At 37.8% G+C, this 23,661-nt stretch overlaps 1 protein-coding gene and 1 pseudogene across 1 annotated transcript in view; one reads left to right on the top strand and one right to left on the bottom strand.

Moving 5' to 3' along the window:
* Positions 1 to 23,661, top strand: part of Gpc5 (glypican 5) — an 863,449-nt gene that overhangs the window by 159,976 nt on the left and 679,812 nt on the right. The gene's annotated exons all lie outside the window — the stretch shown is intronic.
* The window catches only part of LOC105741468, a 33,731-nt pseudogene continuing 30,604 nt past the window's right edge, over positions 20,535 to 23,661 (bottom strand).

Below are 23,661 nucleotides of genomic sequence, written 5' to 3'. Positions count from 1 at the left end.
TAAAGGGCTGTTTTTCAATCTTACAAAAGAAGGAATCTTGCTGTTTGCAATGACATGGGAGATTTTTTTAATATTGATTTTATTGAGACAGAAGTAGTAATGAGACAGTTTCAAAACAGGTTAGTAGGACAGTTACAATAATTAATGCATTGCATATTGTTGTCTTCGTAGTAGTTATTCCTAGTACAAGGTGCAGACATGATTTCTTGTCTAAACACTACTAGTTCAAAGCTTTCTTTCCTGGACGTGTGAGATATTAATCTAATTGAAATGAACTCAACAAAAGGAAAGTACTGAATGATGTTTATGTGGACTCTGAAATCTAAATACGTAGAAGCAGAACATACAGTTCAAGGTCCTAGGGGGAGGGTGGCATTTGGAATGGGGAAGCATTGACAAAAGTTAAAACGATGCAGGAAGATCACATTGGAGAGAGTGTACAGCAGGATGACCGAGGTGAATAATGATGTATTTCTCATTTGCTGAGAAAGCAGACCCTGGTACTCTCACTGCACACCCACAAGTATAACTATTTCAGGGCTGGGGGTGCATGTGGATGGCAGCAGGAGGCCCTGAGCTCAGTCCTCAGCACCATAAAAATGAATTAAAAAATATTATGAAGTAGTACATGTTACTTAGTTTATTCAATAATGATCTCACAGTGTATGTATAAAAGCATTATACACTTTAAATGCATATAGTTTTATGAAAAATAGTGCATGATGGTAATCAAAAAAGTTTTGAAACTAATTTAATTCTTCAATGTTTGATTAAGTTTATTGGTACATCCTGGCTGGCTGTGCCGGCCCCGCCCCAGGGGCATGCTGAGACGGCAATTGAGACTGGACGTGGTGGTGTGCGTCTGTAATCCCAGTGCTTGGGAGGCTGAAAAATAAGAGGATCACTCTGAGTCCAATCTATGTAGTGAGATCCTGTAGGCCTTGAACTAAAATGCATTAAACAAGAGTTTATTGGTATACTTTAGATGTGCATAATGATCATAGTCATCAGAGGGAGTTTGTATCTGGACATAACATATCTTGATTCTTTTTTTCCCAATCCCCTTTCCTCCTTTCAACCCCCCTTTTCCTTCTTATTTATAAAAGCTTTCTTTCCATTTCTTTCTTTCTACTTTTTTTTTCTTTCCCCTTTCTCTCTTTCCACCTCCCATATTCCTGTTCCCTTTCCATGTGGATATTTTCTTCCTATTTCCTGGGATCAATTATGCATTTTGGTCCTTACTTACACTTTCATTTTCTCTTATGAGAGAATAGTGTGATATTTAAACACGTGTGTCTGATTTTTTTTTTTACTTAAGAGTATGGGCTCTTTTTGTTTGTTTCTTTTCCTTTCCCCCTCACCATGTTTAGTTCCCCTTTCTTTTGAATAATTTCTTATTTTGCAATACATTTCATACACTTTGGTCCTTATTTACACAATCAGTATTTCACAGCAGAGAAGCAATGCAATTACACATGTATCTGACTTATTTCACTTAAGAGTATAGTCTCAGGTGCATCAGTTTACTTAGAAATATCTCAACTTTATCTTTTGATGGCTGAGTAGTACTCCATTGTTTAAAAATCACACCTTTTTAAAAATCTATTCCTTGATTGATGGACATTTGTGTTGTTTCTAGATTTAATGATTACAAACTGTGGTGCTATAAACATGGGTGTGCATATATCACTGTGGTATGAGGTTTTTAATTCTTTTGGGAAAATACCCAGAGGGGGAAATAGCTGAGTCACAGGCACTTCTCATCTTACTTTTTTGAGGAATCTCCACACTGATTTCCACAGTGGTTTTACCAGTCTGCACTCCCACCAACAGTGGAGGAGGGTGTCTTTCTCCCCACTGCCCCCTTCAGCATTTATTATTGGTTGATTTCAGGAAGTTACCATTTTCTCTGGAGTTAGATGGAATCTCAACATTATTTTAACTTGCATTTCTCAAGTGACTAGGGATGTTGAACATATTTTCATATATTTATTTGCCCTTTGTATTTGTTCCTCAGATAAGTGAGTATTTATCTCAGATGCTCATTTTTCAATTAAGTCTTTGAGTTTGGGGGTCTGATTTTCTTTTCCTAATTCTTTATATGTTCTAAATACCAGTCCTTTGTCTGACAGACAACTGGATAAAAAATTTTCCTGTTCTGTGAGTTGTCATTTCACTCTATTGGAGATTTGTTTTGCTTTGCAAAAGCTTTTGATGATTACAATTGTTGAGACAATTGTATGGTATCCATTATTTATATTCTGTTCATTTACTGATCTAGGGCTTATTTTTCTTTACATTGCTGTCCAAATTTTAGTTTTTCATTGATGTTTGCGTTATATCATGATTACATTCCTCATGGGGAATTGGTGTATGTATTGAAAACCTCTTCATTCTTTCTTTAAAATCATCTTCCATCCTTGTCTTCCTAATTTCTCCATATATTGATCTACTTCCCATTTGCAAAAGATTAGTTCCCGACTTCCTATTATCTTTGTGTCACTCTTTGTATTTTTGTGTCTAATATGAGAAAAATATACTATCAAAGCTTGTGTGTCTGATTTAATTTCTTTAACATTATGGACTCAAGGTATACCTATTTTTCCACAATTCAAGTCTTTTCTTCTTTATGGCAGGATTGTACTCCACTACATATACATTTTCTTTATCTGTTCATGTATTGATGGACATGTAAACAACTTATAAGATATAGACATGTATCACCGTGATATGATTTACTTAACTCTTTCAGGAAGGTACCTAGAAGGGGAATAGCTGGCTTGAATGGCATTCCTATTTTCACTTATTTATTTTTCACATCCTCCATTTCTATAATGTTGTACTTATTTGCATTTCCACCAGCAGTATGAAAGGCTTCTTGTTTTCCTCCTCACAGCTTTGTCAGTGTTTGTGTTTATTTCATTTCTTAATGGTGGCCGGCCATTCTTTCTGGAGGAAAATTGAATCTCCATGTTATTTTCCTTTGAATTTTTCTAATCGACAGAAATGTTGAGCATATTTCATGTATTTATTGGCCATTTGTACTTTTTATTTTAAGTAATATGTGTTCATTTCCCATGTAGATTTTTTTGGTTAAGTCACTTATTTTGGGGAGGTCTAATTTTTTTGAGTTCTTTATGTATTCTAGATATTAGGCCTCTGTTGCAGGAGTAACTGGCAATTGTTTGTCCCATTCTGTAGGTTGTCTGTTTACTCTGTTGATGATTTCCTCTGTTGTGAAGAAGTTTTTCAATTTGGCATAATCCCATTTGTTGATCCATGGCATTCTTGTGACTTCACAGTTGTGTTCAGTGTGTTCTTGCCTATGCTCATGTCTTCAAGATTTTTAACTGAATCATCTTCTAACAAATTAGATCTGTAATCCATTTTGACTTCAGTTTAGGATGTGGTGAGAGATACTGGTCTAGATTCAGTCTTCAGGATGTGCATTGCCAGTTTCCCCAGCACCAAAGAGGCTGTCTTTGCTCCAGTGCATATGTTGGCGCTTTTGCCAAAGATTAGATAGCTCAGTGCACCTGAACTTGATTCTATTCCATTTATCAACTGATCTGTTTTTCTCTTTTCCAAAACCATGCTGTTTTTAATCACCATGGTTTGTAATGTGACCTGATATCCGAGATTGTGTGACATCTCTGTCTTGCTCTATTGCCCAGGATGGCTTTTGCTCTTCTGGAGCTCTTCTGAATCTATGTGAAGTTTAGAATTTTTTTTTTTCTAGTTCAGAGAGAAACTCTATTGGTATTCTTACTGAGATTGCATTAAATCTGTTTTGGAAGTTAAAACTGTTTAAATCAGTTCTGGAACTATGGCCACTTTGACAGTATTGGTTCGTTCTCTCTAGGAATAGGGAATATCTTTCCAGTTTCTCATGTTCAATCTCCTTTTCCAGAGTAATGTGGTCTTTTGATAAGGTCTTTTACTTCCTGAGTTAGGTTAATTCTTAAGTATTTAATGTTTCTTGGTGTGCTTCTGAGTAGTGTTTTCTTCTTCACATTATTTTTCTTTCAGTTTATTTTATTTGGGGCCAGAGAAGGCATCCATGAGTAGGGGATCGGTGCTCTACCCAGGGATCGGTGCTGCTCTGAGCACCACACCGTGAGTAGAGGAGAAAGCACACTCTGTCCTCTCCAAGGTTATTTGCTTTTATGGTATCCTACACTTAGTAAGAGTGAACTATAGAAACAGATATTTGTTTATTTAAGTACCCATTCTCACTTTCCTTTAAAAAATGTCAAAACAATTGAAATTATAAATGTCTACCATATTACATATCTTTTAAAATATCTTCTTGTATTATTAATGAAAAAATGTATGGTTACCATTACTGTCAAATCAAAGTCATGTATGCAAATGTAGACATTGAAATTCCTGCAGCATAGTACACTGAGTGTCAGAAATACATTTATTAATATTTATATATACAATATCATCTGGATTTTGTGTCCTTTCTCTTCTTGAATGTGTACAGCTTGTTTCTGTATCCAGACATGCATCTTTCAGGTGGGAAAAAATAGTTCAGAGAAAAGGGATTTTACTTTTCTCTAAGAAATACTGCTTGCATTCTGTCAGTGGAAATTCTCTTTAGAGCATCTTGAGGGATTTAGTAAATTGAACAATCAGTAAAATCATAAAAGATGTTGTTTGTATGTCAGTATTTTTATGCCTTTATTTAAATGTTATTTGGTGCTAAATATTAAAATCTGTTGGTGGAATATATACTCATTATATTAGATGTAATTTCAAGAACTTATGAAATAATTGGTTATATTATGCTATCATCAGACTTGTGCTTCTGAAATTAGCTTGATTTCTGCCTGAATTCTTCAAATCATGGATACCTAGAGTTCTAAATATTAATATTGTTACTTGCTTTTTTCAGTTTTACTAACAGTTATGAGGCATTTTTAGAGAGATGAGATTAAATGAAAAAAGGTCTTCACATGAGGAGAGGGGAAAGGAGAACTGCACATTGTGTGCCCAGAAATTCAGTTCCTCAATTGGTGGTATCTATTTCTTCTTCAATATAATGCGCTACTTTGGTTTAACATGCATAGAGTTCTCAGTTCATCTTCTTTTTTATTTCATTGAAGTTACTGTAATGGTTTTCTAACAATGTGACATTAGAAGTAAACATAAAATGGAGGCTTTAATCAGCAATTTAGGTAAGAGATAGTAAATAACAATCAGTACACAGTATATAATATTTATTGTACCAAAGAGACCTAAAGTAATCTAGGTATCAGGGAGAGAGGGATACTAACCATTTTTTTTCCTACTAGTTAAGATGTAGAAAGTGGAGTTTACATAGCAAACATTGTGCAGGAGAAGTAATTAGTTGAAAGAATGGAGGGTTGGAGGATATGGTGATGATTAAATGGAAGGATGGAAGATTGTTCTCTAGATAACTAAATGTGAATATATGGTTCTTGAAAATTCTGATTTAAAGAGTCAAACTACCAGTTGGATTCAGTTGTCTGGAAGAGGGGATGGGGTTGGGAGAGAGGAAGGAAAGATTTCAATATGTGAGATATACTATTATTCCTCTTCTAGCTGTGTTGGAAAGTCATTTGTTTTTCCAGTATTTATTCAACTCTTGTGAAATGGACCATGATGGATACTGGGAATAGAAAGGTGAATTTTATTTGCCTGAACCTAAAGAAGGTTGTTGCTTTGGGGAAATGGTAAAGGTTGAGAAGGTTGTCGCTTTGGGGAAATGGTAAAGGTTGAGTAAAGACCAGAGCTAGAAAAGAATATATTCCTTGGATGAAATTCAGAGAAGGCAGCACTTATTTCTTCCAGAATAGACAGAAGTGGAAATCAGCAATATTATGTTGCTTCAGTAAGTGGGCATAGAATGCTAGATTAAAAAACCTGGAGCCCAAAACTTTAGGTTCATTTTTGGCTTTATGCTACTGTATGTGACTGACCAGCAGTGGTGGCTTTCAAAAGGTAGTGGAAGAACTTGTCAAGTAAATACAAGTCTTTACGTCAGAGGCCATGACACTTGTCATTTTTCAGAATTTGTTTTGCTTTGTATTGAAGTTTTGAAAATAATAATAGCAGATTTTATTATATTTCCATTATGTACATCAATATAGTTAATACACAAACAGCCAAAACCAGTTTTTGACATGTGACAGGAGATGCTGTTTTGCTTAGCCTTGCTTAACCTTCAAGATAGGTATTATATTTGTATATTTTACATCTGCCAAGTCTTCTTAAAAATTGAGCTTCATTTACCTTTAAATCATTTGAAAGTTATTTGAATTACTTAAGTGGTATCATACAATTACACCTTGATTGGATGTGTTTGATTTTAATATCCTGAAGACAGAGTAAGGAAAAAGAAATATTGGTAAAAGTAAATCTTTGCTTTTAAAAGTGAACCCTAGGTATAGCTGCAGTTGTCTTCCTTGTGCTAGAGCACGTTCATTTCTGTGTGATTTATTTGACCTAAGGGAGAAATAAGGTACTTTTCTGTGGTGTATTTTGGAAAATGACCGTATAGTAAGTGATAGTTTAGTGGAGGAAGGGAGGAGGAGTAGCAAAGGGACAGACAGAGCAGTGGACAGACAGACAGAGACAAAGAGAAACTCAGAACATGAAACCTTAAAAGATAAACAGGGTAATTTTTCTTACGTTAAAATATACTTTTTATTTGCTTTTATCCCTGTCTTATTAGTAAAACAGTGGCCAGGGACCCTTCCTGGAGTTCTGGAATTTGTCCTGCGGGAGGCAGGCAGCGCGGCACGGGCTGTGTTTCCTGTCTTCCACTCCTTTGTCTAGCTCCCACACGTATCTGAACTGAGGCTTCAGCTCCTGGCTCTGCAGTCTTCTCTGAATCCATAAACCTCAAAAGTTACCTCCCGACTTTTCCTCACTTGCGTTATGGCCACCGACAGGGGCGCATCTCCAAGGTGCGTCCACAGCTGCCTCGAGAGTCTGAGCCTCATAGCGCCGTTTCGCTGGGAGTGCTTTCCACCCTCTTTCATTTCCCATGACCATGTTTTAGGGTTTGCTGCACGGTTACACCTTTTCCTGGACCTTCCACACGTTTTATCTAACTGCATCATGTATGCAGAGGATTCTTTTCCTTCCTTTGGATGGATATAAAAAAAAAAAAAATCTAACTTTCAAATTGGCCTTACTGTACAGCAATCAACCACTAGGAAGAATGTATGCAATGTCTTAATTATTGAAACTGTCCTACCAATTTGGTTTGAAACTGTCTCATTGCTATTTGTTTCTCAATAAAATTATGGGGGAAAAAAAGCAAATTGGCCTTACTGCATATGTAAGCAAAGACTAATTCCAAGGTTCACTGCTTTTAGACATCTTGGGCAGTGCACTGCAGGAACTAGCTAAGCCAGGCTTGCTGGAGGTGATCAGAAATATTCTGAGCTGGTTGGGAAATAGAATTCAGTGATAGTGGAAATATTTGCACTATGACTGGAAAATGTGGCTAGTCAGGGTTTTCCTCCATCACGTAGAAACAATTTAACCTCTGGTGAAGAATCTCTAATGCCAGAGCTCCCACAGTTTGGACTGAAATAATAATTGCTATATCATGTACCTCTCTCATTTAAAAAATAAAATCTTTTATTTTAAGCAGCCTTAAAATTGTGCCTGTATGGATTTCCTCTTGAGTTTTGTTCGCTGCTCGGGTTGGTGGAGAGCCACCATCCTCTTGCAGCCATCATCCCGTCCTATGTAGTAACAGAGCACATGTTGGCATTTGGAAAGTCCAGTTGCATTTAAGTGACTACAGCCCTAAGCAGACTGTGATTATCGTTGTCCCCATAGCATGTAAGCCGCCAAGGGAGCAAGTTGTTGGAATGTTTAGGTTGTCTTTCCTAAGTAAAAGTATAAGGGCTGATAAAACAAAACAATGTGTATTTAAAATTTAAAAATTAGAGTAATTTATCTCCCTGCACACAGTCCCTCCCCCTTCAGACATGCTTAGCTCATCATTCCTGCCATTTTTTGAAGCAGCTCTGAAAGTCCTCTTTCATGACTGTTGTGAACTGTGCTTGGGCATATAGTGGACGCAGCTGAGAGCTGTCAAATGGGCAGGCAGCTTGGAAAAGCCCTCTGCGCAGCTGCACCCTCACCCAGCATTTTCACTGGACCCAGCACTGCACAGCCTGGCTCTTCTGCAAAGTCAAAACGACTGTGAGAGTCAAACTTTTGAATTGATTTAGCAAATCGAGGCAACCATAACAGCACAACTGAGACACTCACTAAAGAGGACTCCAGAATGTTTCAGAGAAATGCCAAGAATAATATGACAAGTGAGTTGAAGCTAAGGAGGAGTGTTTTGAAGAGAATGAATGATACTCTTTTATTGTAATAATTTTATAAAATTTAAAGATTTAGTGTATATTTCCATTATACTTTGTAATGCTTGTAATAAAGATTTCATTTGATTTATACATTAGCATTTAATGTTAGTGAATACAACTTCCAAATTGACCCTATTCTTAATCCTATTCATCATCTTGTTATAAAATATGTAGAGGATTATGTTGCACAATAGTTCTTTAGTACCACAATATGGGATAGTGATCTCAGAAAGTCTGGTTTGGTAGATTCCACCTGCTAAAGTTGCTCACCCTTATGAATTTCTCCAAATTGTCCTCACGTAGGAGGCATTTTAGAACACTTATGTTCAGTCCTTTGCACCTATTGGTTCTAGCTCTGAATAATAGCACTAAAAGGCTGATACAAGTGAGGTAGGCTTCACAGGACTGAGTAATGGATTTGATTTACAGCTTAAGTGTAGTTGTAACACATTGTGCTTAAGGTCTTATTTTGTGATATTGAAATTTGCATAGACATGCACTACAAATCGTGGTCTGTTGTTTTACTCTAAGATTCCTTATTGCTTATTGAGGAGTTAGTTATCTAGGTCATTCTAAAACCTGAAGTGACTTTATGGAAGTCTTTGTGAATAAAGCAAAGATCATAGAAATCTTTTTTCTATAAAAATTCTGTTATAGCCCAGTGACTTTTTTTGAGCTATTGAGAGGAAAACCAGCTGTTAGAGAAAAATCCAAGCTTTCTCTTTTAAAATGCACAAAGGAAAGATAGTTGTTATTACAAATGTTAAGAACTGTAACCCTAGGCTTCTTAAGGAAATTTCCCTCACTCTTGCAGATCAAAACAGAGCTGCTTGTCTCATTATTAGGTATTAGGTACACTTGAAAATGGGAGAGGACAGGCGTCTTTATACACAGTCTTCATTCAAAGAATAGCTTCACTTATATGCTTCCCTGTCTTCTTGTTCGTTATTTGAAAGTAACAGCTTGAAGAAAACCTATGCGAAGTATGCTTTAAATAGGGACCGGAATGTGTGTGATCAAGCTTGCAATCTGACTTCTTACTTGTACTTAGTTTTTCTGAACTTCGTTGTTCAACTTGTGTTTTCTGCTGGGGCCTGTGGCTCAAATGATGAGTTTCATTCTTTCCAAAGGTTTTCAGTCTCTTAGAAAAACCTTTGCACTAATAAAACCAAATGTGTTACTTGCAATGACGGGAATTTGTGTCAAAACACTTTTGTGGGCTTCCAGCTGAGGATTTTGAATGTATTCAAGCAGTTATTCAGTATTTGATGATTTGGCATGGGAATTAGACAAGTCATTGTAAGAAACTCAATTAACTCCTTACTGGAAAAAAAAAGAAAGAGGGCAAATTAAGGAAATTGACACTTGAGTGAAGAGTGTGATATGATTTTGACAAAAATCCTGCATATTCATTTTATAATTGTTGTTATTAAAGTTTTATTTCAAAATGATTGATTTGCAAATGGTCTTGCGGGAGGATGAGTTCGGCAGTTGTGAAATCCAACTGCAGGAAGGGGCTCCAAGATCAACTACCAGATGATGCTGACTGCAGACAAGCACCGAAGACACTTCAAGCCCAAAAGAAAGGAACTGTGCCGTTGAGTGCAGCCTCCATCTCACTTATTCTCTTACATTATGGCTTCTTGTCAGTAAAGTCTCTAACGATCTAGACACTTGTTAGGAGTACTGATTTCACATGGCCCTTGGTATATACACACTGTCCATGTGCAACAGTCTTTGTTTTTACAACCTGTTCTGAATGTTTTTGAAGTATGCTAAGCTTTGGTGAAATTAGTAAAGAACAGGATAGAAAGGAAGTATAGTCTTTGTTTATTTTTAATTTTTAAAAATCATCTATTTATTTATTTACTTGGTGCAGGGTTGTGCTACACAGTTCAGACTTGTAGTGATCCTCCTGTCTCAGGCTCCCCAGTGCTGGGATTATAGGCATGTGCCACTATGCCCCGTTTCAGTGGCTGGCACAGTGTACCTGGTGTTCCAAGACCGGCACTGCGTGTGTTATCAGGGATTAAACCCTGGTCCTTGCGCTTGCCAGGCAGACTCTTAGACTGCTGAGCCATCTGCCAGCCCAAATAGTAGTCTTTATTAAAAGATGTCTGTTCTAATGGAAAAGAGCAACAATATTCATTAGGGACAAATTACTAATTGAGAAAAGAAACATGAATGCATGGAGATTCACAATCACTCGTACTAGCTGCTTAGGCTGTGGCTGTGTTAGAAAGGTAAGATGGGTTGCACTGTTATTTGGGGGAGTAGGGAAGCATGACACCACATACTTAGACTGAAAAGCAGGAATGAACCCGGCACTTGCAGGGACCGAGAGGAGCCAGGCGACTTTTCTAAGACATCCCAACTTCTTTTCATTGATTCCTTTTTTCTTTTTCTAATGTATTTAGTACAGGGTCCCACTACATAGATTGGATTTGTAGTGATCCTTTTGTTTTCAGCCTCCCAAGCACTGGGATCACAGGCGTTCTCCACCACTCCCAGTCTCAATGGTCTCAGCACGCCTGGGGGGTGGGGGCTGCAGAGCCTGCCAGGGATCAAACCCCAGTCACTGTGCTCTGCCTAAGTAGGTTTAGTTTGCTGAGCTATCTGGCCAGCCCCATCTTTTTTTCTTTTTTTTTGTGGTACCAAGGATTGAACTCAGGAACTTGTGCTTCCTACGCAGATGCTTATGCTGCTGAGCTACGTTCCCAGCCATTTTCATTAATTCTTGAAGAAGTATTCCGGACATTGGCCTGGAGAAAACCAGTGGAACTATAACTGGTACTAGCAGTTCTATTTTCATTTTCTCCATGGCTCAGCTTCTATTTTTTGAATAAAGAATGCCACATAACAATCTGGAATTAAGATGCCTGAGTGTCCATTTGGAAACTAGATCTGAGGCTTTTGCCGGGAATCTATGTAGTCTGAGCCTTTGCCCTTGTAAAATGGACAGTCATGGGGAAGGCATTAATTTGCAACAGTGAAAACTCTACATCAGAGAACATAGGCAACATTACAAAAGAATAAATAAAATAGCAAAGGCTGCCCAAGGGGTGAAAGTTGAAAATGTCTCTTGATACTTCGGAGTGACTGCCATAAAAAGTTTCCAGCACTGCCAATGTAGTCCATATCATGTTGGAGAGAAGCAGGTGCTTGAATCTTGTACAGGACTCCAAATTTAAATACTTAGAGGCTTCTAAAACATGCTCTTTCCAACACTGAATCAGAGAAGGCATCTAGAAGAGTGTAGCTAATAACAAGGAGGAAGGGAATATTGCAGATGAAATTTTCTCCATGCTTTAGTATTTATAATGAAATAGGAAGCAGCATCTTTTCTACTGCCCCCTCTGAGAGTTACATGGCAGTGCAATAATATCCTTAGGTCTTGTGAAACAGAATAGTGTGCCCTTCTGAGGAGTCAAAGCTGCTTTTGTCTTGGAAGACCATTATAGATAATGTATTGCTTAGCTACAGTGGGGATAGTGTGAGATTATTATTATTTAAATATCAATTATCTTAGAAACAATAGAATATAATTTTCTAGAAGTAAGTTAAAAACTATTCTCTCCACCTCTCCTTAGTTATAGAAACTCTATAACATATTCTCACATATACATTTATCAATTAATCTCATATTTGTATATAGTTCAGTCTATTTTATTTTAAATACTTGCCTATGTAAACCTTAGCAAGGTAACTAAATTCTTTATGCTTCAGCTTTTATGCCTATAAAATGAGGACTAAGAGCTTTATCAATTTAGAATTTAAAAAATACTAGAGGCTGTTGTGAAAATCTGTACAGAGAGATTTGCTTTCATTGAAAATCAAGTTGCTAATGCTAAATATCCATCGTGTTGGAATAACTCCTCACAGAGAAGCAGAGAGTGACGGAGGGGGCTCCAGTATGCAACTCAGTGGAGACCGTGGTAAAAGCAGGGTCAGGAGGAGCGCATTGCCCTCCCCCCCCGCCAACTCTCAGCACCTCTGTAATGACCCACTAACTCCTGGCAACTGTACGTCCCAGAATTCTGTTTCCCTCTTGCCCCAGGACGTAGCACCATCCCTTTGTGCCTTGGCCACTGTTATGTCCTCCAGACTCCTGCACCAACGTTCTGATTGCAAGACTCCTGGCAGGGTGCGTGGAGTGCTCTTCTACAAGTGCCATTCTAAACATATCAATTCTCTACTTAAACCCACTGAGTGGCTTTTTATTCCTTTATGAGCAAAACCCAGATGGCCTGGAATGACTCTGTGAGGCCTTGCAAACGCTTCTCAGGGTCATGTTTATCTCTACCAATTTGCTCTCTTTTCTCACTGTGTCAAGTTTATCACATTGCATGTGCTGTTTTCTCAGTCCAGAATTTTTTCTCTTACTCTGTGGCATTGGATAGTTGATTCAGGGCTATCACTCTTTGTACAGAAAGCACATGTATGGCATTCTTAGTATGATTATATCACCTTTACTTTGTGTCCTAAACACAGCTTCTGTAAGATATATCAATTTCCCAAGCATTCTCTGTTTGCTTAACAACAGCAGACCCTGCTATCTTCTTTTATACTAGGAAGCAGCAGGAATGTGTCAGGAAGATAGCAATGCGCGCTTGCCCTTCCTTTGTCTCCAAAGAGAATACTTCATTTAATCCAGTTTTACTCATGCCTTTGAACCACAAGACTGAAGAAAACATATGCCCATTCATTTGCCCATTTGACATTTATCTTTCAAAAAGTAGTTTCTCCTATTGAATGCCCAAGTTTAGAGAGACAGTGTTATCAAGGTGTAGATGCAACATCTCTCTCAGGAAGCCCATGTTTTAATGGGAGGTCAAATAGTTATAGCAAGCATTTGACATATCATGGAAATCAGAGGACCTTTGAGTCAGCGTCACAGAGATGTTGGGGAAGAGGCCATGTAGTGTCCCAGCAGTTAAAGAGGTTAAGAGGGACCTGTTAGTATCAGATTTACTTAACCTTTTTCTATCCAAAGCTGGATAGCTACTTAAATTGGAAAGCTACCTAAATGCTCAGCTTCAGCATCCATATTTATAAAATGGAAAATTTAGTATCTTCTATATAGCACTGCTGTGAAAATAAAATGAAATAATAACACATGTTAATTTTCTATCACAGCAGTTACTTTGTAGCATTTACTGAATGTTAGCAGTGGGTGCTACTTTATTGAATCTTGAATCATGATATAAATGTGAATATTTCAGCATATTGTTTTAAAGCATTTTGAAGATTTCATTATACGTTATTAAGGTTGAGTGACATTTCTTTTTAATTCCTCTGCTTAAAAGTTTTCTCTTTTTATCACAAAAGATATTTTGTTAAAATTTGTGCCAGGACATAACCAAAATATTAATGTAAGGGAGTTTGAAAACTCTCTCCCTAAAAAAATAAAATAAGGCAATCCATTACAATCAAGTTTTTAGCATTCTGGAAATTAACCAAAAATTTGTGTTACTTAGGGGAGTTAAGAAAAATCCCTGAGTCTCATTGCTGTTTATTAATAAAATTTGGAAAAAAAAAGAAAAATCCCTGAGTATACATATCAATATCAAGCATTATGATTGTTTAACTTTTTCTGATGTCATTTTCTGCTCTAACATTGAAAAATAACAACACTTATTCTTGGTATTTAAGGAAGTGGTTCCCTGGAAGGTCACACTAGAAAAACTTGTTTGCACTATGTCTACAATTTATTGTCTCATCGTGCCTAAGGCTAGAAAGCCAAGCCAGCATGTCAGCTGGGTTGCTTCCCTATGAGGGCTGTGAGCTGTGTTCCAGGGCTCCTTCCTATTCCTGTCTGTGGCCATCCCCTCCCGGTTAGCCTTCACATCACCTTCTCTGTGTGTATTTACATTTTGCTTCTTTTCAGCATCTGGTGAAGTTGCATTAAGGACCTGTGGCCTCATTTTATCTCCATAGCTTCCAGCCTCTATGACTGTAAGACAAACTTCTAATGCACAAGCCACCTGCTCCTCGCCGGTGATTTTTGTAGTGGAAGCCTTATCTAATGAATACAGGAGCGATGCGAAATATGCTCTGAGAACACAAAGGAATAATATTAAATTTTAAAAGCAGGAGACAATTTGGGTCAATCGCTATCTGTGCAAAATAATCAACACACCCTAGATAATGAATAATCAATAAGAAATCACAGGAAATGTGGAAGGTATTATGAGAAGAAAAGTTAGCACATACAAAAACTTACTGAATACAGCAAAACCAGTGCTCAGAAAGTGATTTAAAACTATAAATGCTAGCATTAATAAAGAAAAAAGATTTCAAATCAATAGCCCTTTGATTTTACTTCAGGAAAAATAAGAACAAATGAAACTCAGAGTCTTTGGAGGAAGATGATAAGAAATGGTTTGAGAGGAAATTAGTTAAATAATAGAAAAACAATAGAGGAAAATCATCAACAAAGTAAAAAATTGGTCCTTTGAAATCATCAAGAAAATTGACAAAATCCTTCAACTAGACTGAGCAAAAGGAACAAGAAAGCTCAGACGATGGCAAGCAGAAGCAAAAGAAGACCCTGCTGACTTTCGAACTAGGAAGTGTGACAAGTGAATGTGGAGTACAGAGAGCTTAAGTCAATAAGCTGGATAGTCTAACAGTTCTAGCAAAATACAGACTAAAAAAGAAATTATTGAAGTAGAGTTATAAAATTTGAATGGAACTTGGAAGGAATTGTGTTAGAAGGGAAAATGTCCCACACATGTTTATGGCAGTCTTCCGCAAGTTTTTCAAAACGTAAACTGAGGATGTGGTAACATTTCCTGACATATCCCATGGGGCCAGTTACCCTGACATTCAAGCCAGGCAAAACCGTTAGAAGCCACAAAGTCTTACCATCAGCATCCTTCAAGACCATAGATTTGAAAATCCCCCACAAAATACTAGAAAATCATATTTATCACATATACAAATATGCCTCATGATGACCAAGGGAAAATTTCCTTAGAAATGTAAGCTTACTTCAATATGTGAAAATCAATTAAAATAATACACCCTATTAACAGAATAAAGGAAAAAACCCACATAATCATCGCAAGAGACACATCCAAATATTTCACAGAATTCAACATGATTCATTGTAGAGATACTAAATAAACTAGAAATTGAGGGAACTTCTTCAACCTCAGAAGGGCTGTTTATGAAAACAAAAGCTAGCGTCATATTTAATATGAAAGCCTGACAGCTTCAGCCCTAGGATCAGGGGCAAGGAGAGCGACTTTTCAGCATCACCAGGCAGGCTCTGCTGCTCACATGCTCCCTCGGAATCTTGCTTTCACTATTTCTGTGTTAACACTGCACTAGAAGTTCTACCGATGACAGTAAGACAATAAGAATAAACATAGACATCCATACAGGGAAGGAAGGAGTAGTTCTATCACTATGTGTGAATGATATGATCATTATATATATATATGATGTAAGAAACTTCATACATCTAATCCATATTGAATAGTTAATTATCTGACTATTTAGAGTGTACCAGATGACAACCATACATTAAGATGAAGAATAATAGAAATTAAGTTTATGAAGGTAATACATTAGGATTAGAACTGCTATATAGTTCCATGAGAATAAGAGAGAATTACTAGAAATACCTGCTTTAAAGTCCAAAACAAATCATTTCTTTCATTTACTACATGCTCCAAGTCAATGTTTACGTGAACTTACCAAAATTTTAAAATGTTTAATGATGGAAAAACCGTACATGAGCCTGAAACCAAGATAATTCTTCACTTGTTAAACATTCCTGGGACTCAGCAGAGCAGTTCTGCTGCGTGTTCCAGGAAAGGCTTGCTCCTGGAAGAAACACTGTGAAACAGATAGTTTACTTCTCAGAATTAACAGCTTGCCCTTCAAGACTTGCTTTCCCTAATCTAAATAAGCGCTGCCCACCCTGAAACACTTCCCTACCTTGTAAGACCTGCCTTAAAATCACCCAACCCGGGTCCTGGACACCCATAAGTACCTTTCCTTTAAGGTCACACATTTTATGATTCCATTTATATGATTTTTTAAAGGCACACATCTATAGTGATAGAAAATAACATTACTCTTCGAAGGAGACCAGAAGGGCTGGGTGGAAATAAGGTACAGGTTTTAGTTTTAGGCAGTGGTGAAAATATTCTAAAGTCTAGTGATGTTTGATAGTTGTGAATATAATAACAAGCACTGGAGTGCACAATTTTATTTTATTTTTTTGGCGGAACTGGCGATTGAACTCAGACCCTTGCACTTGCCAGGCAAGCACTTGTTCTACTGAGCCATCTCCCCGGCTCCTGGAGTGCACAATTTAAATGGTGAAGAGTATGCCATGTGAATTATACCTCAATGAAGTAGCTATACATTAAAAATCATGCAACTACATAGACTTGGAAGGTTGAACAAAAAATGTATGGCTGTTCCATTTTTGGAACTACTTTTGATGCTGTGGCTATGGAAGTGAACAGGGGAGAAAGATTCTTCTGTGATTATGAACCTCAGTCTGTGAGCCACATGGCAGGTGATGACAAGCTTTTGACATAGTCCCTTCAATTTCCATGTTAATACTGGAATATATATAGCAATAAAAAAAATAAAGCCAACTATTTGCTATGAGACTTAGGAGTTAAAAATGATAATATAGTTGATTAAAAATTTAGAGTAACTGAATTTTTCTGATGAGTGATGAATTCGCAGTGTGTTACGTTGTTACTAGCTTTGAATGGTAAACTTTATTGCATGTCACTCACCTCCATTAAAAATGTTAGAAATATACACAAGGGGATACATCTTGGTCCCAGTTTTTTTACTGTTGCTCAGTTGGGGTGAATTTAAAAATATATATATATAATGGGAAATTAATTTCTATATCTGAATCCCTACAGTCAGATGAGCTTTGAACTATATTTCTGTTTCAAGCAATTTAAATAATATCTACTTCTTATTTTGTAAGTCATGTTTGCAGTACATGAGGTTTACATTTGTCTTAGGGCATGGGTACACATAACACAACATGATTTTTTCTTAATTTCTTCTCTTTCACCCCTCCTCTCTCCCACCATCTCTAAAATCTCTTCCCTATTTTCATTCTTCTTGTTAGCATCATTTTTACTTCATGTTTATTATGTACAATGTTTCCATTTGTTGTACATATTTGGTACAATGCAAGTGACACACTTTAAATCATTTCCTTCCCCTCCCCTTTCTCAGACCCTCTCCCTCATTTTTTTTTTTGCAGTTTTTCTCTTTTTTTTTCCCAAAATTTTATTGATAAACAGATAGCAATGAGGCAGTTTCAAATCAAATCGGAAGTACAGTTTCAACAAATAATACACTGCATATATTCTTCTTAGTGGTTAATTGCTGTACAAGATGTGGACTTGTGATCCTATTTACACACACCATTAGAACAAATCGTTCTATTCATTAAGAGAATGCAACTATATATCTATCCTAACCACTTTGAATACACAGATATAAAATGAACGTTCATCGGTATACCCCATTTTTTCTAAGTTCCATTATTGAATATTATAGGTGTGTAAACGCAGCAAAATATTCTAAAAGAGTCCAGTAGCCCATAATAGCATTGGGTCTTCTGTTTAACTGGCAATGTCAGAAATTATTGACCTGAGTCTCCCACAGCTCAACATAACAACATGGCTTTACTTCCTATATTTTGTCTTCATACTTTTCTACTGGATGGTTAAGACCAAGGTAAAGCAGGACCTGTGCAACAAGAGTTGTAGCTTTTTGGTCTGAGAAGGTCAGTGAAATCCCCTCAGGATTTATCCTGAGATCCTGTACCTCAGGTTGTTGTCAGTGCAGCCATGTGGATGAGTCACGGCCATTGCTTGGCCAATGTGCTCTCTGTGAAAGCCTGAGAGAGTGTCTTCTCCTCATGTGACTCTCCTTAGGCCCACTCTATGTCATCGATCACTTTCCTCTTTGGCCCCATAATCTTCTTGATCAGAAAATTTGGGACACTACCGAGGTACATGACGTTACAGTACAAGTTCTCATATGTCCTGAGTCTTAATTGACCTTAGAAGGTTAGGGCCAAAATGTTGGCTTTCCTTGTAGCCCCCTCTCCCTCATTTACATTATGAAAGTTTGATACACTCTGAGATTGGCTTTAAAATAAAAGGACATAGTTTAATATTTTATAATGTTTTGTATTTTAGGGCAGGTTCTACAGGGTGTCCAGAGTCTCACTACTAGATCAGATTTGTAGTGATCGGCCTGTTTACAGCCTCCCAAGAGCAGGGGTTATAGGCGTGGGCCACCACACCCAGTCTCAATTGCTATTTTGGTCCTGGCTGCGGGGCTGGCATAGCAACACTCGGGTTCAAACCCCTGACCCCTGTGCCTGCTTGCAGATGCTTTAACCACTGAGTTTAAGTAGATATTTAGAGAATGACAGTAAAATTTATTTTAATTGGTTGTCAGTATCTAAAGTTGGGTAGGAGAAATTATATTTATATTTATTTTCATAAGTGTATATTTATATATTGTCTTTATTAGTTTTAAAAAGTTATTGTGGCCTGAACACTTAACACAAGATCTTTGGCCAGCCAAATAGCTCAGCAGATTAAAGCGCCTGCAAGCAGGCACAGGGGCCAGGGGTTCAATCCCAGGGCCTGTTGGGCTGGCCCCATCCCTGGGGTATGCTGAGATGGCATTTGAGACTGGGTGTGATGGCACCTGCCTGTAACCCCAGCTCTTGGGAGGCTGTAAACAGGAGAATTACTACAAATCTGATCTGGTAGTGAGACCCTGAACACACTGTAAACCCTTCCCTAAAATACAAAATAAATAAATAAAATAAAAACAAAAACCAAAAAACCCCACCAAGATCTTTTCTCTCGGCAATTTTTTAAGTATGCACTCTGTTACTGTTGATTGTAGGTACTGTGTACAGAACAGGTCAGTCAGTTGATCTTGCTTTTTAAGATTCTGTGTCTCTTGATTGGTAACATCCCACTTGCCCCTCCCCTTTGGTCCTGAGACTGCTATTATACTCTAATTTTATGAATTTGATTATTTTAAACATCATATGTATTAGCATTGTGTGGTATTTATATCTCTCTAACTTGCTTCTTCATTGAGCAGAGTGTTTTCCCGATGCATCCATGCTGTTAGCCATTGCAGAAGTTCTTTCTTTTCTAAGGCCAAAGACTTTCCCACTGAATACATGTACCACATTTCTTAAATCTTTGCTCTGCCTTTAGTTATTTAGGCTGCTTTTGCTTTTGCATTGGGCTGCTGTGAATTGTGCTGAAACGATTATAAAAGCGCTAATACCTCTTCGGGATCCTGCTCTTAATTACTGTGGAGAAGTATCTCGAAGGCGAATTTCTGGATAGCATGGCAATTTGATTTGTGACTTTGCAAAGAGGCATCATATTATTTTCCAGATCAACTCCAACAGCTTGCCTTCCCAAAACTGTAAGGATTTCACCTCTCCACAATTTTGCCATTACTTCTTTCCTATTTTTTTTTTTTTTTGAGAAGACCCAGCCCAGGTATGAGATAACATTTCATTGTGGTTTCATCTTAGTGAAACATTCTATTTATATACCTCCAACTTCTATGATACAGTATGCAATAAACTACTTTTTAAAGATATAACATTCAAATGCTTCATTTACACAAATAAGATTGTCAGTACTAATAAAAGTGGTGTCCTTAAACATGAACTGCTCTGCTATTTGTGATTTCAAGATGTTTTTCTGAACTTCATTATATACTTTCTTAGCCACTGGCACTAAAAACTAATCAGCTTGGTGTTGACAAATAGAAGGTTCTAGTCAGAATACTGTTTCTTAAAAGTAATGTGAACCATATTTCTTGAAACTTAACCATATAAAGTGGTAACTGTTTATCTGAACATTATTTATGAAGGACAACTGGGATGTATTCAGGCAAGAGTGTAGAGTTCATGACGATTTATTTACAATAAATGTGCTTTTACTAACATGATATATATGTTTCTATGTCAATTACAACAACCTCAAAGTTATTAAATATATAAAGTACCACAGACTTTACAGGATATAACTTCATGTGGTTCTGATACTAGCAGCTGAAAAGTGTTTATAATTTAAATAAACTATAGAGGTAAATTAGTTACAGAGCAGCAGAGGACTGCAACCATCATGAGAGTAGAGACTGCGTAATTACACAACAGTAACAAAATGGTGAAGCTGTTGGATCGAAAGCTCTGTAGACCTGTTTTAGGGATTTGTCATCGGCTTCTCTGGCGGATCATTCTCCGGAGTGGGGCTCGCTGCCCTGGCTGCCTGGCCTGCCTTAGATCCCTGTACTGAAGTCTCATTAAATCTTTAAAGGCCACAGTAGGAAGACTACCAGGACCAGAACCGATCTGGAACTGGGGAATTTCTGCCTGTGTGTCAGCAGGCACAGGGTCAGTGACTTCTGTGCTTGGAGTGGCTTTCTGCCATAGGACTGCTTCTCCTGGACAAGGCCCATTTTTATCACTTTTTAAAAGTACCACTTTTCTTCTAGCTCTGTATTTTCTCCTGAAGAAACTGCTGCTAACTCTGATGTAGATGATGAATGCTTCTCCCTGGGGTCATACAAACTAATACTGCTAAGAACTGTACTCAGAGTTCCCAGTAGAAGGCCAGCTGAAGATGAGAATTTAGGGGCATAGGGGGGCAGAGTCTCTGAACTCGCACAGCTAGTTGTTACCTCTGGCGGCTGCAAAGCAGCAGCGCTTGGTTTGGCTAAATGAGGGACACTCTTGAATGTGTGTTAGAGTCCTTCATAACTACTCGGTGAGACTCTACATTACATAGTCTGAAGCCTCGCGCCAAAATTCTTTTGCAGCCTAGGAGCTCCTAGTTTTCTTCCTTCACTATCAATGTCTCCAAATTGATTTAAGCAGCCTTCTCTGTTTGTTGGAATAATTTTGGCTTTAGCTGCTGATTTTGAATCAGTGGAAGCTGTGTTTTAGCAAAGATCAAACTCAGTGTTCCGTAACTCATTGAGCCTCTGGTCAGCTGTAAGAGCGGGCAGAGGTAGACTGATTGAAGATACCAGATCGGGCACAGACCAAGGTACCAGCAGTGAGTCTTCTGGAGCCCACATAGTGTGCTTTGCAGATTCGGGCATGGTAAGGATAATGTCCATTTTAATGTTTAATGACATTGAACTGTCTCAGCTGCGACCTTGGATCCTGGAGCGCTACGCCAGGTGGAAAATCCAAAGGTATTAGAAAGCCTTTTCTCTCAGCTCTCTTTTGGTGTCTTCATTCTCATCCATTCCTCTGTTGTGTTTGGTACCAGGGCCAGCATTTGTATGATGCAGGTCAAGTTTTGCTTTGGTAACAGCAGAGCCTCTGTGACTACTTCCATTCCCTCTCACTTTCCTGCATTCCCACACATGCTAGTATCTCCTGGGATAGACTCAGAAGGCTTTCTGCTCTCTTGCCATGAGATAGTCTAAGTCTATGATGAGCCACTTGATTTCCTTTATCTTTCTCCTTAGCAAGTCTTGATTCTGTAGCAATGCTGAGTTCTGTGGAAGGTTGTTGCTTGATCCTTAAAGTTTCTGTAATGTTTTTAGTATTGATTTGACACTGCTTCTTTCTCCTTCTTCACCATTGGGATACTAGTTAACAGCATTATCTTTTTTCCCTCCTTGGTGCCCTATGAGGTTGGGTGCTGCTTGGTTCTTCATTTTCCTGGTATTTCTGAGTAAGTCAGACCAAAAGAGCTCTCTGTACTGCAGTAAGGAGGCCAGGGCCTGGCAGAAGGCTGTGGTCTGTCATGTTGCCACTGGTGTCAGGCCCATGGCCCAGGTGAGGGGGGTGTTGCACACTGAGGGGCTGATGCTGAACATATGCTCCAGGCTACAGTCCATCCTTAGGGTGGCTGAAAATTATGTGCAGCAGGCTATGGATGGTAATTATAATGAAATTCCTGCAAGGACTCCTAACGGGTTGAGCTGCATTTTCCCAGGACTTTGTTGGTACGCAGAACCTGGAGAGCAGTGAAGATGCTCTGTGGGTGTTTTCATCACATGTCCTGGAAAGCTGGGGGAATGGTAAGCCCACCATACCTGGTGGAGTCTGAGGTGCATCTTGCTGAGAAAGTTCTCCAGCTTGATTGTGAGGACCTATGATTGCAGGGGGACCAGGGGAAAAGGTGGGCTCTGTGGGGCTGCTAGACCAGGAAGTCCTGCACGTGGGCAATGTCCAGGGGCGCCTGGGTGCATCACAGGAGTACTGCGCCCCTGAGGAGCATTCGGGCCAGAACCTGGGCTTGACCCAGTACTGTACATATCCTGAGGATGTGGGCTGCTTCTGGGCCACCAGAACTGCTTCAGAAAGTGGCGAGAATGAAAGGATAACTGTGTTGGAAGAGGGGGAGGGGATTATTCTGAGAGAAATGAATGACAACATATATTTCACTATAATGAAATTTTAGACGTTTAAACATTCACCATAGTTTTTAGTCATTCTTTGTGGATTGTATTTTTAAAGCTTTTATCCCTTTTTGCCTTTTTATCAGTGGTTACCTTTTATTGTAAAACATTGTTTTAAAATTAAAGTTTTAGGGATGAGGAGGAAACTCAGGGGCATACGTGCTTGCTTAGAAAGCACAAGGTCCTGAGTTTAATCCCCTTTACCAGAAGGAAAAAAAAAAAGAAAATTAAAGTTTTAATAAATTCTGTAGACCTTGCTGTGTATATAACTAATTTCTAGCAAAATTTTACTTCTTTTTGTTGTAAAACAGCATACAATTATATTTTAGGTAGTTTTGTCTTTAGCTTTTAGCTATTATTACTTGAATTATACTTTTTGCTAATCTTGTGACCTTTCACTTATTATGTTTTATTATTAATTTGGTTTCTAGTATCTGGATAAGTACTCTGGGTGATTATCTCCTCATATAGCACATTTTTGATATAACAGACTCATATATTCTAAGGAGACGTTGAAATAGCTGTGGTTATGAAGCAATTGATTTTCCAATGTACAAGGTAAGTATTGTTCATATAAATTTTTTAGATAACATCATGATCTCAATGAAATGAAAATTAATTTATCTATTATACCTTTTTAGCTATAGATCTATAGTAGCAAAAATAACTATTTTGTATTTTCTTTTGAAAGCATTATGCAAGTTAAAGGCATACAGATATTATATAACATAAAGCAACACATGGACACGTTTTGATACACTCAAATGGTTTAAGATAGGGTTATGTCTAGCTGAGTTGAAGAATCTATTTATTGTGTATTTTGAGTAAACAG

Source organism: Octodon degus, unplaced genomic scaffold (assembly GCF_000260255.1).
Source record: "Octodon degus isolate 3935 unplaced genomic scaffold, OctDeg1.0 scaffold00013, whole genome shotgun sequence".
Lineage (NCBI taxonomy): Eukaryota > Metazoa > Chordata > Mammalia > Rodentia > Octodontidae > Octodon > Octodon degus.
This window is presented reverse-complemented; position numbering and strand designations above follow the sequence as displayed.